Here is a 15,112-nt window from a genome sequence, read left to right on the forward strand (position 1 = left end):
CCTAGTTTGGGATGCTAGTGTTATCACTTAGTAAATGTAAACTTGAACAAAAACTTGTGCCTTTCTTTCCTCATTTCTAAAATGCGCATAATGATAAATATCTCATAGTATTATTATTTAACTAGCTAATTCTTTCATCCATTAATTCCCAGATATTTATTAAGCGTTTGCTGTGTGGATATAGAGGATTCAAGAGTAACAAAGACAAATACGGCTTTTGCCATTATGGAGCTTAGAATCAAGCAGAAAAAATAGACATTTAAAAAATAATCAAAACTTAATTAACTATAATTGTGAATATTATATTTAAGAGAAACATGATACTGTACTACCGTAGGTGAAAATACTCAGTTTCACATCCGGTGATGTTGTTCGTATGTGTTTTAAGCCAAGCCCAGCACTGCTAGAAGGTGACTTTGAGTTACAAATATTAATGGAGAGAAATAAAATGGTTTATTGTGAGAAATAATTAAAATAATGCATATAGTTTGCTTATAGTAAGTGTAAAATAACTTTTATTAATTATCGTTGTTTATTATAATCCAAATAACCACCTCAATAATTTCCACTGATATATGTACACGATCTTGCTTCAAGGATCCCCTTCTATCTTCAAGGGATTATTGAGATAGAAGAGATTAAAGGCTTTGTCCTGTCACATTCCTGTATTCTCATCCTTTTGTTTGTTTGTTTTCTTTTGAGGAAGATTAGCCCTGCGCTAACTGCTGCCAATCCTCCTCTTTTTGTTGAGGAAGACTGGCTCTGAGCTAACATCCATGCCCATCTTCCTCTACTTTATATGTGGGATGCCTACCACAGCATGACTTGCCAAGCTGTGCCATGTCTGCACCCAGAATCCAAACCTGTGAACCCTGGGCCACCGAGAAGCCGAACAAGCGCACTTAACCACTGCGCCACTGGGCAGCCATGTATTCTGATCTTTTACTCTCATTTACTCTCCTAATCACCAATACCTGATGAATCCTTGTTAATCCAAGATTAGCATCCCTTCGTGATAAAATGTGACTACCATTATTCCTTCTTCAGAAGAGAGACAGTGACCGCTCAAGCATAGACATAAATGCTCTTCAATTATTCACGGCAATCTCAAGGCCCATTTGTAATGTTTTCAGTGATGAATAATGCTACACTGAAGGTTTAAAAAAAAATAAAGAAAATACAAAGAAAAAAGAATTAGCCAATATGGCATGCTAAATGTACATAGCTCATCACTTGGGAAATTATATTAAAATTATCTATTGATAAACCTGCTCCCTCTACCATCTTTTGCCATCTATTAGATTATAGGTTCATGAGGTCCGGAAAGATGATATATTTATATTTGTAATCTTAGCACATAACAAATGGTTTATCAGTAAATATTTAACTAAATTAAGCTTCAACCAAAATAAGATTGGAAGTATTTTTATCCAGTGATTCATCAGAAGCTGCTAGCATTTTATGAATCTCCCTTCAGACCCTAACAGTGATGTTCATGAGACATGTCACAACATCCTCTGCTATATCTCCTCTAGCCGGGAATGTTCCCTGTATTCTCTGCTCCTGGCAGTCTGCTTTTGATCCCCCAGCAAGAATCATTTTATTCCTTCTTGCCTTCCTTTTTACTTAGGAAGTAAAGGATGAAAGAGTTGGTTATAAATAGAGCATTTATTTTATAGTAATTTTCACTAAATTTGATTAATTTCTTCACAGGAAAGAATTGTAGTATATGAAGAATACAGATTTTGTTTGTTTGTTTTTTGAGGAAGATTGACCCTGACCTAACTGCTGCCAATCCTCCTCTTTTCTGAGGAAAATTGGCCCTGAGTTAACATCCGTGCCCATCTTCCTCTACTTTATATGTGGGACGCCTCCCACAGCATGGCTTTGCCAAGCAGTGCCATGTCCGCACCCGGGATCCGAACTGGCGAACCCCAGGCCGCCGAAGCAGAACGTGCACACTTAACTGCTGCACCACCGGGCCAGCCCCGAATACAGATGTTTTAATACTCATGATTCATATCTATTGAAAATCCAAGAGCAACTGTTATCTGCATAGAAGAATTATCAGGTTTCAAGAAAGACAGGACTTAGGCAAAAAAAGACAAGTGATATGTTGCTTTTAGTACATATTTTGAATAGGTGATGTGTGTGTGTAATCTTTATAAATCATTTATCTCAAGTATTTTTAGACAAAGGAATTGATCAAGCTAAAATCTTTGAAATCATTCTTGAATCCTATTTCCTTTCACACTCTATATGCAATACATTTGAAAATTCTGTTGTGCCTGTGTTCAAATTATATCCTAAATTTGATTCTTTCTCAGCACTTCCCCCATTCCCACAATCATGTCTCACCCTATTGTAGTTGTCCTCTTGCTTCAATAGCTATCATCCAAAGGCTATTATCCAAAGAGAAGCCAGGATAATCCTTTTACATATAAATCTGATTTATTTACAACTCTCCATTCTTAACAGTCTTAGTGCATGTTTTAAATCTATATTGTGCTATAAAATATGTAGTATTGGTTATTATTAAAATGAAGGATTTAGAAAGCCTTGAGACCTACATCAGGCTTGCTTTTGTCAATAGTAATTACAGTAAACTTTACTCAAAATTGAAAAATTCTGTAATAAAGGTAAAGCTTTACATTTTTCAGGGAACCATAATGGGAGAAACTGAACAGGGATAAAAATAGTGCAAGAGCTTATAGCTGATACTTTCATATTCTATTAAGAAAGAAAAACAAAGCTAGCAGGAGAATCGGTGTTACAAATCTAGTTAGAAGAGGTGAGGAAGTGAAAGAGACATACTCATTGATAAGATAAATAACTGTGATCATGATCAATTTATTGCCTCTCAGTTGTGCAATTTCTCCTTTGCCAGATGAACTAATGTTAAGCTTTGTGAGGAGAGATGCTGGAGGAGGAAGGGGCTTTCTCTTTGGGTTCTGATAACTCCTCCCACCCTGCAGGTTTTCTGGCTCCTGGCTGTGCAGTTCAAGGCAGCCAGAAGAACTCAGCAACAAGCAGCTGCCCTTGGCATCCCTTTGGTTTGGTTCACTGCATGTTCTGAGGAGCAGCACCTCCCTGTGTGTGGCTTCTCCAGGCACCCCAGGAGATAGATTTTCAGCAAGTTCCAGAGGGAGGGTTTCCAGAAAGTTCCTCCAGCATAGTACCAGCACAACTTCTCTGCCATTCAATGAGTCGTGGCTATGACTTCTCCAGGGAGGCCTGGATCTCAGCCCTGGGCTGGAGTTGTGGATAAGTAAGCAGGAAACACTACCTTAAGTGCTCTCTCTCAGCCATTGGAGTAGTGGCATCTTAGTTCAAGCTGCTACAATAGAATATCTTGGACTTCTCATGTTTCTGAAGGCTGTAAGTCAGAGATCAGACTGCCAGCATGGTTGAGTTCTGATGAGGGCTCTCTTCTGGCTTTTAGACTGCCAATTTCTCCTTGTATCCCCACAGGGCAGAGAGCAGAGAGTGGAAGCAAGCTCTCTCATGACTCTCTTAAGGGATCTTGTATAATATAAGGATATAAGGTCTCACAATCCCATTCATGAGGGCTCCACCCTCATGACCCCATCTAATCCTAATCATTTCCCAAAGGCCCCAACTCCTAATGCCATCACACTGGGGAGTAGAGTTTCAACATATAAATTTTGAGGGGGACTCAAACATTCATTCATAACAAGGACAGTAACATGAGGGTCATATTCATAAATTGCAATAATATATGTAGCTTGTTTTAGATAGGACAAAAATAGAAAAATGAATAGCACGTTTTCTAGCATTTATAAATGGGACTACTGGTAGAACATTCATTATTTCTTAGCTCCTAGTTCTGGACACAGTTTGCCTTTGATGCTTCACTTTGTTTGTACACAGCGTGTAACTTCGGGGGTCACCTTGTTTTCAGTCTTTTGCCTGAATAGCTGAGGCGGTAGAAAGACATTCAACTTTGCTCGCCTCTGAGAAGCTGTGTATCCCTGTAACCTCTGTGGTTCTCATTTATCAATGAGCAGATAGACCAGAAGCACTGCAGGATTCAGGGCTGTGGTGTTGCAGCTGAGGAAGCGTTTTTTCCAGACAAAGGACCAATTTACTAAGGAGTGCAGCGCGGAAAGAAAAAGCATGCCCCAAACCACCAGAAAACAGGGTTGTAGAGTAAACCACCTAATGAAAATGAACTTTAATATGATAATATATTTTTTTCGCTCAAAACTATATTCTTTCAAAAATCAGGACCTTAAATTTATTTATTGATTGCTTACTATGGGCATTGTAGCACATGCTATACATTTTGGCTTTATATTACATTACTTAAAAACTCTAACAGTGATTTTCACATATTTATGATATCTTGATATTAATTTTCTAAGAATCTCCAAACAAAATTGATACAAAAGTTATATTATGAAGCATTATGAATTTTATTATGAAGTTTTAGACAAATGTTAATATAAAAATAGATACTTTTTCTTACTTATAGTGCCTATCTTGCTATATTGAAAAAATTGGAAAAGATAAACACTTAGATTACATGGCAATTTCAATTTATTCACTTATTCAACAACTGTTGGCTAAAGATTTAAAAGGCAGCAAATGCTATGCTAGTTGTATGAGGGAAATTGATAAGCAAAATTCTTCTCATGAAGCTTGGAGTTTAGGAGGATGATAGATGTTAACCAAATACAAACAAACCTTGTTTGCTTTATTATGCTTCTCGGATACCGCATTTTTTACAAATTGAATGTTTGTGGCAATGCTGCATCTAGCAAGTCCATCGGTGCCATTTTCCAACAGCATTTGCTCACTCTGTGTCACATTTTAATAATTCTCAGAATGTTTCAAACATTTTCATTATTATTATGTTTGTGGTGGTGATCTGTGATCAGTGATCTTTGATGCTACTATTGTAATTGTTTTGGGATGTCACGAACGGTTCCCATTTAAGACGGTGAACTTTATAGATAAATGTTGGGTGTGTTCTGACTGCTCCATTCTGACCGGCCATTCCCTCATCTCTCTCCCTCTCCTCAGGCCTCTCTATTCCCTGAGACACAACAATATTGAAATTAGGCCAATTAATAACCCTACAATGGCCTCTAAGTGTTCAAGTGAAAAGAAGAGTCACAGGTCTCTCACTTTAAATCAAAAACTAGCAATGATTATGCTCAGTGAGGAAGGCATAGTGAAAGCCAAGATATGCTGAAAGCTAGGCCTCTTGTGCCAAACAATTAGCCAAGTTGTGAATTCAAAGGAAAACTTCTTGAAGGAAATTAGAAGTGCTACTCCAGTGAATACACGAATGACAAGAAAGTGAAACAGTCTTATTGCTGATATGGAGAAAGTTTTAGTGGTCTGGATAGAAGATCAAGCCAGTCACAACATTCCCTTAAGCCAAAACCCAATCCAGAGAAAGGCTCTAACTGTCTTCAAGTCTATAAAGGCTGAGAGAGGTGAAGAAGCTGCAGAAGAAAAGTTTGAAGCTAGCAGAATTTGGTTCATGAGGTTTAAGGAAAGAAGCCGTCTCCATAACATAAAAGTGCAAGGGGAAGCAGCAAGTGCTGATGTAGGAGCTGCAGCAAGTTCTCCAGAAGACCTAGCTAAGATCATTAATGAAGGCGACTACACTAAACAACAGATTTTCAATGTAGACAAAACAGCCTTGTATTGGAAGAAGATGCCATCTAGAACTTTCATAGCTAGAGAGGAGAAGTCAATGCCTGGCTACAAAGCTTGAAAGGACAGGATGACTCTCATACTATGGGCTAAAGCAGATGGCGACTTTCAGATGAAGCCAATGCTCATTTACTGTTTCAAAAATCACAGGGCCCTAGAATTATGCTAAGTCTACTCTGCCTGCATTCTGTAAATGGAACAACAAAACCTGGATGACAGTACATCTGTTTACAACATGGGTTACTGAATATTTTAAGCCCACTGTGGAAACCTATTGCTCAGAAAAAAAAGATTCCTTTCGAAATATTACTACTCATTTACAGTGCACCTGGTCACCCAAGAGCTCTGAGGGAGACGTACACAAGATTAATGTTGTTTTCTTGCCTGCTAGCATAACATCCATTCTGTAGCCTATGGATCAAGGAGTAATTTTGACTTTCAGGTCTCATTATTTAAGAAATAACATTGCGTAAGCCTTTAGCTGCTTTAGGTTGTGATTCATGTAACAGATCTGGACAAAGTAAATTTAAAACCTTCTGGAAAGGATATACCCTTCTAGATGCCATTAAGAGGAACATCTGTGATTCATGGAAAGAGATCAAAATATCGACATTAACAGGACTTTAGAAGAAGTGGATTCCAACCCTTATGGATGACTTTGTGGTGTTCAAGACTTCAGTGGAGGAAATAACTGCAGGTGTGGTAGAAATAGCAAGAGAACTAGAATTAGAAGTGGAGCCTGAAGATGTGAGTGAATTTCTGCAATCTTATGATAAAACTTTAATGGATAAGGAGTTGCTCCTATGGATGAGCAAAGAAAGTGGTTTCTTAACATGGAATCTAATCCTGGTGAAGATGCTGTGAAGACTGCTGAAATGACAACAAAGGATTTAGAATGTTATATAAACTTAGTTGATAAAGCAGCAGCAGGGTTGGAGAGGACTGACTCCAGTTTTTTTAAAAGAAGTTCAACTGAGGGCAAATAAAGTGCTATCAAACAACATCGCATGCTACAGAAAAATTGTTCATAAAAAGATGAGTCAATTGATGCAGCAAACTTCACTGTTGTCTTATTTCAAGAAATCGCCACAAGCCACTCCAACCTTCAGCAACCACCACCTTGATCAGTCAGCAGCCATCAACAATAAGGCAAGACCCTCCACCAGCAAAAAACTTAAGATTCGCTGAAAGCTCAGATGATGGTTACCATTTTTTAGCACTACTTTTTAATTAAGGTATATACATTGTTTTTCTAGACATAATGTTATTGCACACATGATAAAGTATAGTATAGTGCAAACAAAACTTTTGTATGCACTGGGAAACCAAAATATTTGTGTGACTCACTTCATTGCAATATTCACTTTATTGCAGTGGTCTGGAACCAAACCTGCAATATCTCCCAAGGTATGCCTGTAATCATAACAAAAAATATAAATAAAAATGGTAAATGATATTGCAAATATGTTATTAGGCAACCCAATTTAAATTGCAGCATTATGGAAAACTTCCCTAAGAACAGAAATTTTGCTCTCTTAAATATGAAGGCTCAGTAGAAAATAATTAGGTCAAGAGACATCTGGGGATGATGAACACAGTGGGTTTTGGGTATTAGGAAGAACACTTGGAAAGCTCAAGGTGCTAGAATAAGCACTGACGTTTAAGAATCTCAACTATCATTATTATTGGAACAGAGAGAGAAGCACAGAGTGAATTGAGATGGGACTGGAGAGATAGACACAGTCCAGAATGTAGAAGAGTCTGCCACCTTGGCTGACCATATTAAGACCCTTAAGTATTTTGTCTTTTTCTTAAAACAGTGGGAAGACACTAAAAGGTTTCTAGCAAAAGAATGACATGATAGGATCTGAAATTTTAAAAAGATCTTTCTGACTGTAATGTGAAAAAAAATTCTTTGAGGGGAAATTGTTAATGTAATGAGAATATTTTATTTAGAAGACTATTGTAGTAGATAATCAATAACGTCATTTATTTTTGTGCAATATTGTTGTAAAAGTAAGATATAAAGAAAGCCTGTGGAATCCATATGCATGCAGTCCTATTTTTGACAAACGTTGGACATAGGGTGGAAAATATTGCAATACTGACCCATAAAGCAAAACCAGTGAACAAACCATCAAACTTTGAGATCACTGAGTGAGAACAGAAGACTTGAGATCTGTTTTAGGAGTCAAAATTATGGATAGAAATTCATACATCTCACTCGTATTTTTTATTAATAAAATGGAGATGTTAATTTCTAATAATTTAATAAGGATATTGGATTTATAAATCAGTTTTATATTACTAAATTATGACTGGTATGCACAGCCATAAGATAATAAATGCTTTGTAATCTATGAGTAAGGAACAGACAGAAAAATTGATTGATTAATTCTTTGACTATAATAAAAGTCTCAGTCATCTTTAAATAAACATTTTTGTTAAAGGATCCTGACAGAGAAAAACTAACCAAATGATGAACTAATTAAAAGTATTTTCAATCAGAAAAATATCTGATCTATAGTGTTTTAACAGTGGGCTACAAAAATGGGATACATATTAAAATAGAGTGGCTAACTGTATTTTAGAAGGGCTAAGAAAATATTTTACTTATTTAACAGCATTCTGCTGATAAAAGTATATCTAATTATACTTTTAATTATCTACACAAAAACAAGTTAGAAAACTTAAATAGTTCGTAATGTGGACATTCTAAAAAAAAAAAGATGAGAAAATATAAAAAATGGAAAAACTATAAATTTTTAAAAGTACATCGCTTATAAAAATGATTTTAAAAAGCTTTTTAGAGAATATTCTACAAACCACTTATTCTAAACAAAAAAGATATCTTTTCATCATAAAGTATTTAAATAGCAATAGGGAAAAATTATTATTCTCTACAACCCATTTCTAAAATATATCTATCACGCAGCAAGACCAATGAGACAGGCTGTCTGCAGATAACACATAACTGCATGAATTCAGATTTTGCACCACATGTTCAAAGAATTTAAAGATAAGTTGGTGATTTCTAACGAGATTTTTTGTAAAAAAAAACAAAAATTGGCCAGCTGTGTTGTGTGTTTCATAATTTATCACAAAAGATATAAGCCTACTAAACATATAACTAGGCAAACAGAAAATTTAATTACAATGTGAACATCAGTTAAGTATCCGAATACATTAGAATCCATGTGCTATAAAACTTGGAATTAGGAATTGTTTTATCACTTTTTTCTTTTTTCCTATTTCATATAACTACTCATTCTTGGAAATAGCTACTTAAAGAGAATGTAAGGACCTGCTGCCTAATGTTTACTGCTTTTCTGTATGAAAATATGTCTATTGTCTCTACCTCTTTCTCAATCTTCCCATATTAAAGGAGCATTTTATTTCACCTGCCTACCCCATGCCTTCCCAAAGAAAAAGTCCTGACAGTTCCATCTCAAATTAAATAAAAATCATGAGAAATAAACTATAAAATTGAGAAAAAAGTGATTCTACTTTTATACCCAGTTGATAAAGTAACTACACAGAAAAAAAATAATTCAAGTAAAATTTAAACGAAGAGGTCGGCAAGGACAGTGAGTGTGAATCTGTCCTAAGAAAAAAAGAAGCACAAAATATCTTGCATGTCAATAACCTTGACTTTGGTCATGGTTTTGCTGTAGTAATTTTGAAATTATTTTGTGTGTATTGTGGGATAGAACAGATGAGTAAATACTTTGATGTTTGGGGGAACCAAGGTTCTTATTCTAAGAAAAAGAAGTCACAGTAATGGAAGTGGGGAAGACAAGAAGAATGCTGTGGTTTTTACATTTAAATTGGAAGTAATGGTATGAATTCTTCATATTTTAAAAATATGAAGAAAAAATATTTCTTACCTTTGTCTTCTGAAAAGACTTGAAGACTTGATACTCTTGTACCACATACCACCTCTGTAATACTTGTTGTCTATAATTCTTGACTGAAAGAAATTAGGACCCTTTGAATAAATGGCAAATTCAATGCCAGAGGCAGGAAAAATATAAGGTAAACCTGAAGTACCTTGTTCTGTCAGAAAGCAAGGAAATGTTAGAAGACTGAGGAGAGCATCTAAATGACACAGGGAAATACTTGAACTGCTCCCAATTTTAAGAGAATTAGAGCACTAAAAAAAGAGTGGCATGCAGATTGCAATGTATTAAATAAAGAATCCATGAACTCACAGTGACACTTGAAAATTGGGAAAAAAGATAACTCTTTACAGAAGAATGCTAGCTACTAAATGTAGAAAGAACAATATAATTAGAAAATCATCATTATAAATGCTCAAAATTATCACCCCTTCAATTACTTACACATAACAAAGGGAATAAAAAGACACCTTTACAATAGAGAGCTCTGAGCGATACCACTTCAATCAAACAATCAAATTTAGCATCACCAATAATAAGATAAAATGACATAGTGTGCCTCCTAATGCGATGCTTTGGAAAGTAAATTATATCACTGTAGTAGTGTTGTTGGGGGAAAAAATTTTAGCCTGACTGTAGTTTACAAGCAAAGGCTCACCCAGAGTCAGATTGTGGCATTTCTATAAGACAGCTGGTCTAAGATATTGTTGTCATTAAAGACACACATACACACATGCAGTGAGACACTTGAAGCGCCTTATGTTAAAGTACCTGTAAGAGACACGATAAGTAAATGCAGTGACTTCATAGGTAGATCCTGGATGTGGAGAATAAAAACAAAGCATATTGATCATTTTTCAGGTCTATTGAAGATGCATTAATAAGAATTTTTAGGACAATTAAAGACAATAGGATAAAGATTTGTGTGAGGCCAAAGATTATGACATGCAAGAGATTATATTAGATGTAATATAAACTAGTACAAAATATATAATTTAAATTACCTCTTAATGAAGCAGATGCTGATGTTTCTAAAGAGTTTCAGGAGAGATCAGTTGGTTTCTGTCTAGTTCGCTCTTGTGAGTATACATCTGTTCAGTGCAAATGAAATAAAATTATCTATATTGAAGTTTTCATAACTGGCTGTATTTGTTTCTAAATTGCTTATGAGTGCTATGGAAATTTAATAACATAAGAGCTAGATTTATCTGTATTTTCATGAACTAGTCAAAATATGGGGATTTCTAGACTCAGTCCCTGCTAGGGAAAGTAAAAATGAAAATAAGCATTCCAAAGGGAAACAGAAATCATTAACAAATTAGGATAAATATCTGCACCCAAGATCAGAATGTACTACATTTTTTCTATACTGAATTCATGCTGAAGTAGGAATTTGGACATGACAGTTACTTTAGATAGACTTCAGTTTAAGTTTGACAAATACTGTTGATAGCCCCGCCTCTACATTTATATGGATTGACATTCTTAAGTGAAAATAAGATATTTTGTTTCTGATTAGTATAAATCGGTACTTAGCCATAATTAGTGATTAGTGAATCAACATGCATTGTCTTTGCTTTAACCTTTGTTCCTTTATGTTTACTAAAAAAAAAAAGTGTAATCAATGTGATAGAAAATTCAACTGGAAGAAAGGAAATTCAGCATTCTGAAACAGAAATAGAAAATGCTAGTTGCTGTCCACACAATACACTTCCTAACTACGGAACTATGTAGAAACTTCTCTCACACAAATTTGTCTCTGCACAAAGGAAAGAGGAGTGGCTTATATCTGTGCTGCGCAGAAGCAGCCAGAAGAAGAGGTTTCGTGAGAGAACACATTTTTCCTACAGTTTCTATCAGTCCAGATGGAGAATATCATCTATCTTTGAATATATCTGCAGAGTGATTATATATTTGCATAGTACTTTTTCCTTTTCCTTTTTTCTCTTCAGATGACAGCTCTAGATAGACACTTCAATTGAAAGTAATTAAACGTTAAAGTGCAGGTAAGAATATCACATTATATACTAATACTCAGTAAATTTCTCCAAGTGGACTTCTCAGAGTTTTAAAGGAAATCCTTCAATGCACATAGCAATACTTTTTTCTTAAGAAGATATACCAAATATGGATAAGAGATTATAAAACAGGTAGTCAGAAAATAGCTGCTCAGAAAACTATTCAAAAATTATTAAAGAAAGTAATCTACTTGGTCAAGTAAAATACACACCACTCTGGACCTAACAAGTGTTATTAATTAGATGTCAGAGGAGGTTAATAACATTTAAGTTAGTGACAGTATTTTAGAATGAAAAAAGGGTGTGTTGATGTTGCCTCCGAAAATAATAGAAACAAGTGTATTATTTGCATGTTGTTAAAAGCAATATAAATATTCCAAAAATATTCCATGCCTTGATATTGATGCATCATGGTGCAATAGATTATTAGTTTCTGTTCAAGAAGCCAATATCGAGACCTTTCTTTTCAGGGTACAAACAGGAATAATCCTGGTTGAATACTATTAGGTGTTTCGGACCCTCAATGGAGTAGAAGGGTTATGGTCAGATAATCCCTAATGATAGGAAAAAGAAATTATATGAAGGAATTGTAAAAATATATATATCCTTACAGATTTACATTCTATTCCTCTTTTCTAAATACCGTGTTTATGTACATTGTCTTATACTAATTGAGATGCAGTTTCTCTGGTGTTTTCATTTCATCTCTTGAATATAGCCTAAAATTTATATTTTTTCTTTGTCCATTTATTCCCTAAATGTAAGTCTTTGGTCATCTGTTCCTTTAATTTCAGCTTCTCTTTTATCATCACTGAGTGCATTGAAGATTGCTTGCTTTCTTGTTATACTGATCAATCCATTGCAGAGGCAAGTGTAGCTATAAATTAATTGTTACATATCTTGAATCTCACTATCTGAGGACTAGCACGATGTATTAGAGACATCACAGTATTTGGAGTTAGACAACTCAGGCCTGTATCTTTTATACCTTTATTGTCACGTTCTAGCTGTAGTATTTGGGTATGTCGTTTAAGCTTCCTAAGCTCCAGATGTGTCGACTGATAATAATGCCTAACTCACTGAGTTAGTGTGAATATTGTCACTGACAACCTATATCTAAGGACTTAGCATGGTGCTTGATTCACTGAATTCTTCATTGATTCATTACCTACATAAATTACTGTGACTCACATTGGGAAGTGTTATTTAGTCAAGCTCCTTCGTACTCATACACAGTTTTGGATGGTAAATAACAGAATTAGCTTTTGTTCTCTGGCATAGCACAAGTAAGAAAACTATATAATCAAGATATACAGGCTTCCTTTTTATGGTATTGTTTTGTTTCTCACTTCAAATAATCTATTTTCCTTAGTCACATTTGATAGAAATCAAAGCAGTGCGTAGGTCAAGAATTTTGTTTTCTTTAGCTTTTCAGTGTGTTAAAACAGAAAACTGTTTACTGTGTGGGCTTGACAGCCAGGCAAGTCATTGATAAGAAATACCATTATTGCTCATAAGAAATACTATTATAAAAAAAAATTCCTAGCAGCATCAGAAATTTTTTCCTTGCTCATTGGAAAAAGAAATTATTTGCAAAAGCTATCAGACATACGGAGAATACATATGATATAGTTATTTTATTTTTAGAAATTAAAATTTAAAAAATAGAAATAAATCTAGAAATGTGAAGAAATTTTCATGGAAGACTAATATTAGCAAACAAAGTTGTTTAAAATGTCACATCAGGAATATAAATTCTATTTAGCTTGCATTTTCTTCCTGACTGCTTAAAATAGATCACAGGAAAATAATGTTGAAACTGAATTTCAGAGAAATCTCAATCTATGGGAGTTGAAGAAGAAAATGCGTCACATTAGTTTTCTTTCATAATAGAAGGCTGCACAAGGATATTAATTTATATCAAGTTTATAAGAATTTTACTCAGTTGAAGAATTAACTTAGGCAGGGCATAAAAATATTTAATTTATTTAGAGAAGATATGATGAAAGTGATTATTACGCTGGTTTCAAATTTACAAATCTATAGATACTTTAAAGTGATGAATTCATATCTTTGATACATTGAGAAAGAATCAATTCTATGTCCTTAAAATATCATATTTTAGTCTTATTCTGGACCTTGTCATACGCAAAGTAAAATTCTTTCCTTACTTCTTAATCTCAGACAAGCAGATTTAAAGATAAAAATAATAGCAGCTGGCCCAGTAGTGTAGTGGTTAAGTTTGTGCAATCTGCTTCGGCTGGCCGGGGTTCGGAGGTTTGGATCCGAGTTGTGGAACTAGCACCACTCATGAAGCCATGCTGTGGTGGCATCCCACATAAAATAGAGGAAGATTGGCACGGATGTTAACTGAGCAACAATCTTCCTCAAGCAAAAAGAGGAAACTTGGCAACAGATGTTAGCTCACGGCCAATCTTCCTCACTAAAAACAAAAAATAAATAAAAAATAAAAGTAATAGATTTCATTGATTTGGGGGGAAACAGAAATTGCAGATGCAGATTTTATTGAAAAGTAATGTCACCATCTCAGAGAGGTGAAAAACAATGTTTCACTGTTATGATGCTGAATAGTAAATATGCTTGCTTTCGTCTTAGATATAATTAACATCTTTCTCTTATATGAAAAAGTTATAGGATATTCATAATATAAAGATATTTAGGTTCCTAAAGAGTTTTCTATAATCAATTATATATCATAGAGATCGGTGCTCAGTTTTCCAGTCAGAAACATTGAGGGACTCTGCCCTTTAGAACTGGGCTGGTTGAGAAAGACTTCTCATGTTCTACTTCTTTATCTGTAAAATAGAGATTTTATTAGTAGCTTCCTCAAATATGATTGTTAAATGAGATATTATATGCAATTGCACTTAGACTACAAAAAAACTTTCCTCTAATTCTTTTTCCATCAATAGTTTTTGAATAAATGCCTTAATTCTTCAAGTCAAAATAAATTACTACAAAACTGTCATTTCGTGACAATACAAATTCTTTGTTTCAAAATTGGATTCCTGTCCTCTCTGCCTTTTTCCTTTGGTATCTTCCTTTATTTCAAAACAAGCTTAAAGATTCTTTATTCTGGAAAATTTTTTATCAGAAATTTGATGAAATAGAAGTTACTATTATATAGAAAGTTTAGCAGTCAAGGCCAGGGAAGAGGTTTCTCTAGCTTTTCAGACTGTCCTTTGGTGTGGAAATATGTCATTTACCCAACCTTCATAGATGAGATCAAGAGTGAACAAATAGGACTGGATTTTAAAGGCAAAAACAAAAATCAAAGGCAAATTAAAGTGAATAGGTAAATACATATAGCCTGACCAAAAATAAGTAACAATAATTAAAATTCTTCAGCATCATTCAATGAGTATATAAAGTTAAAGAATCAGTTTTTGTTCTAACATGTTAAGTTCTACCTTGCAACTGCACCTTAATGAACTCAAGGAGCATATAGCTCAAGCTTTCACAAAAAAATACAAAAATTAAAGTGTC

The sequence above is a fragment of the Equus caballus genome, chromosome 3 (genome assembly GCF_041296265.1).
Source record: "Equus caballus isolate H_3958 breed thoroughbred chromosome 3, TB-T2T, whole genome shotgun sequence".
In the NCBI taxonomy this organism is placed as follows: domain Eukaryota; kingdom Metazoa; phylum Chordata; class Mammalia; order Perissodactyla; family Equidae; genus Equus; species Equus caballus.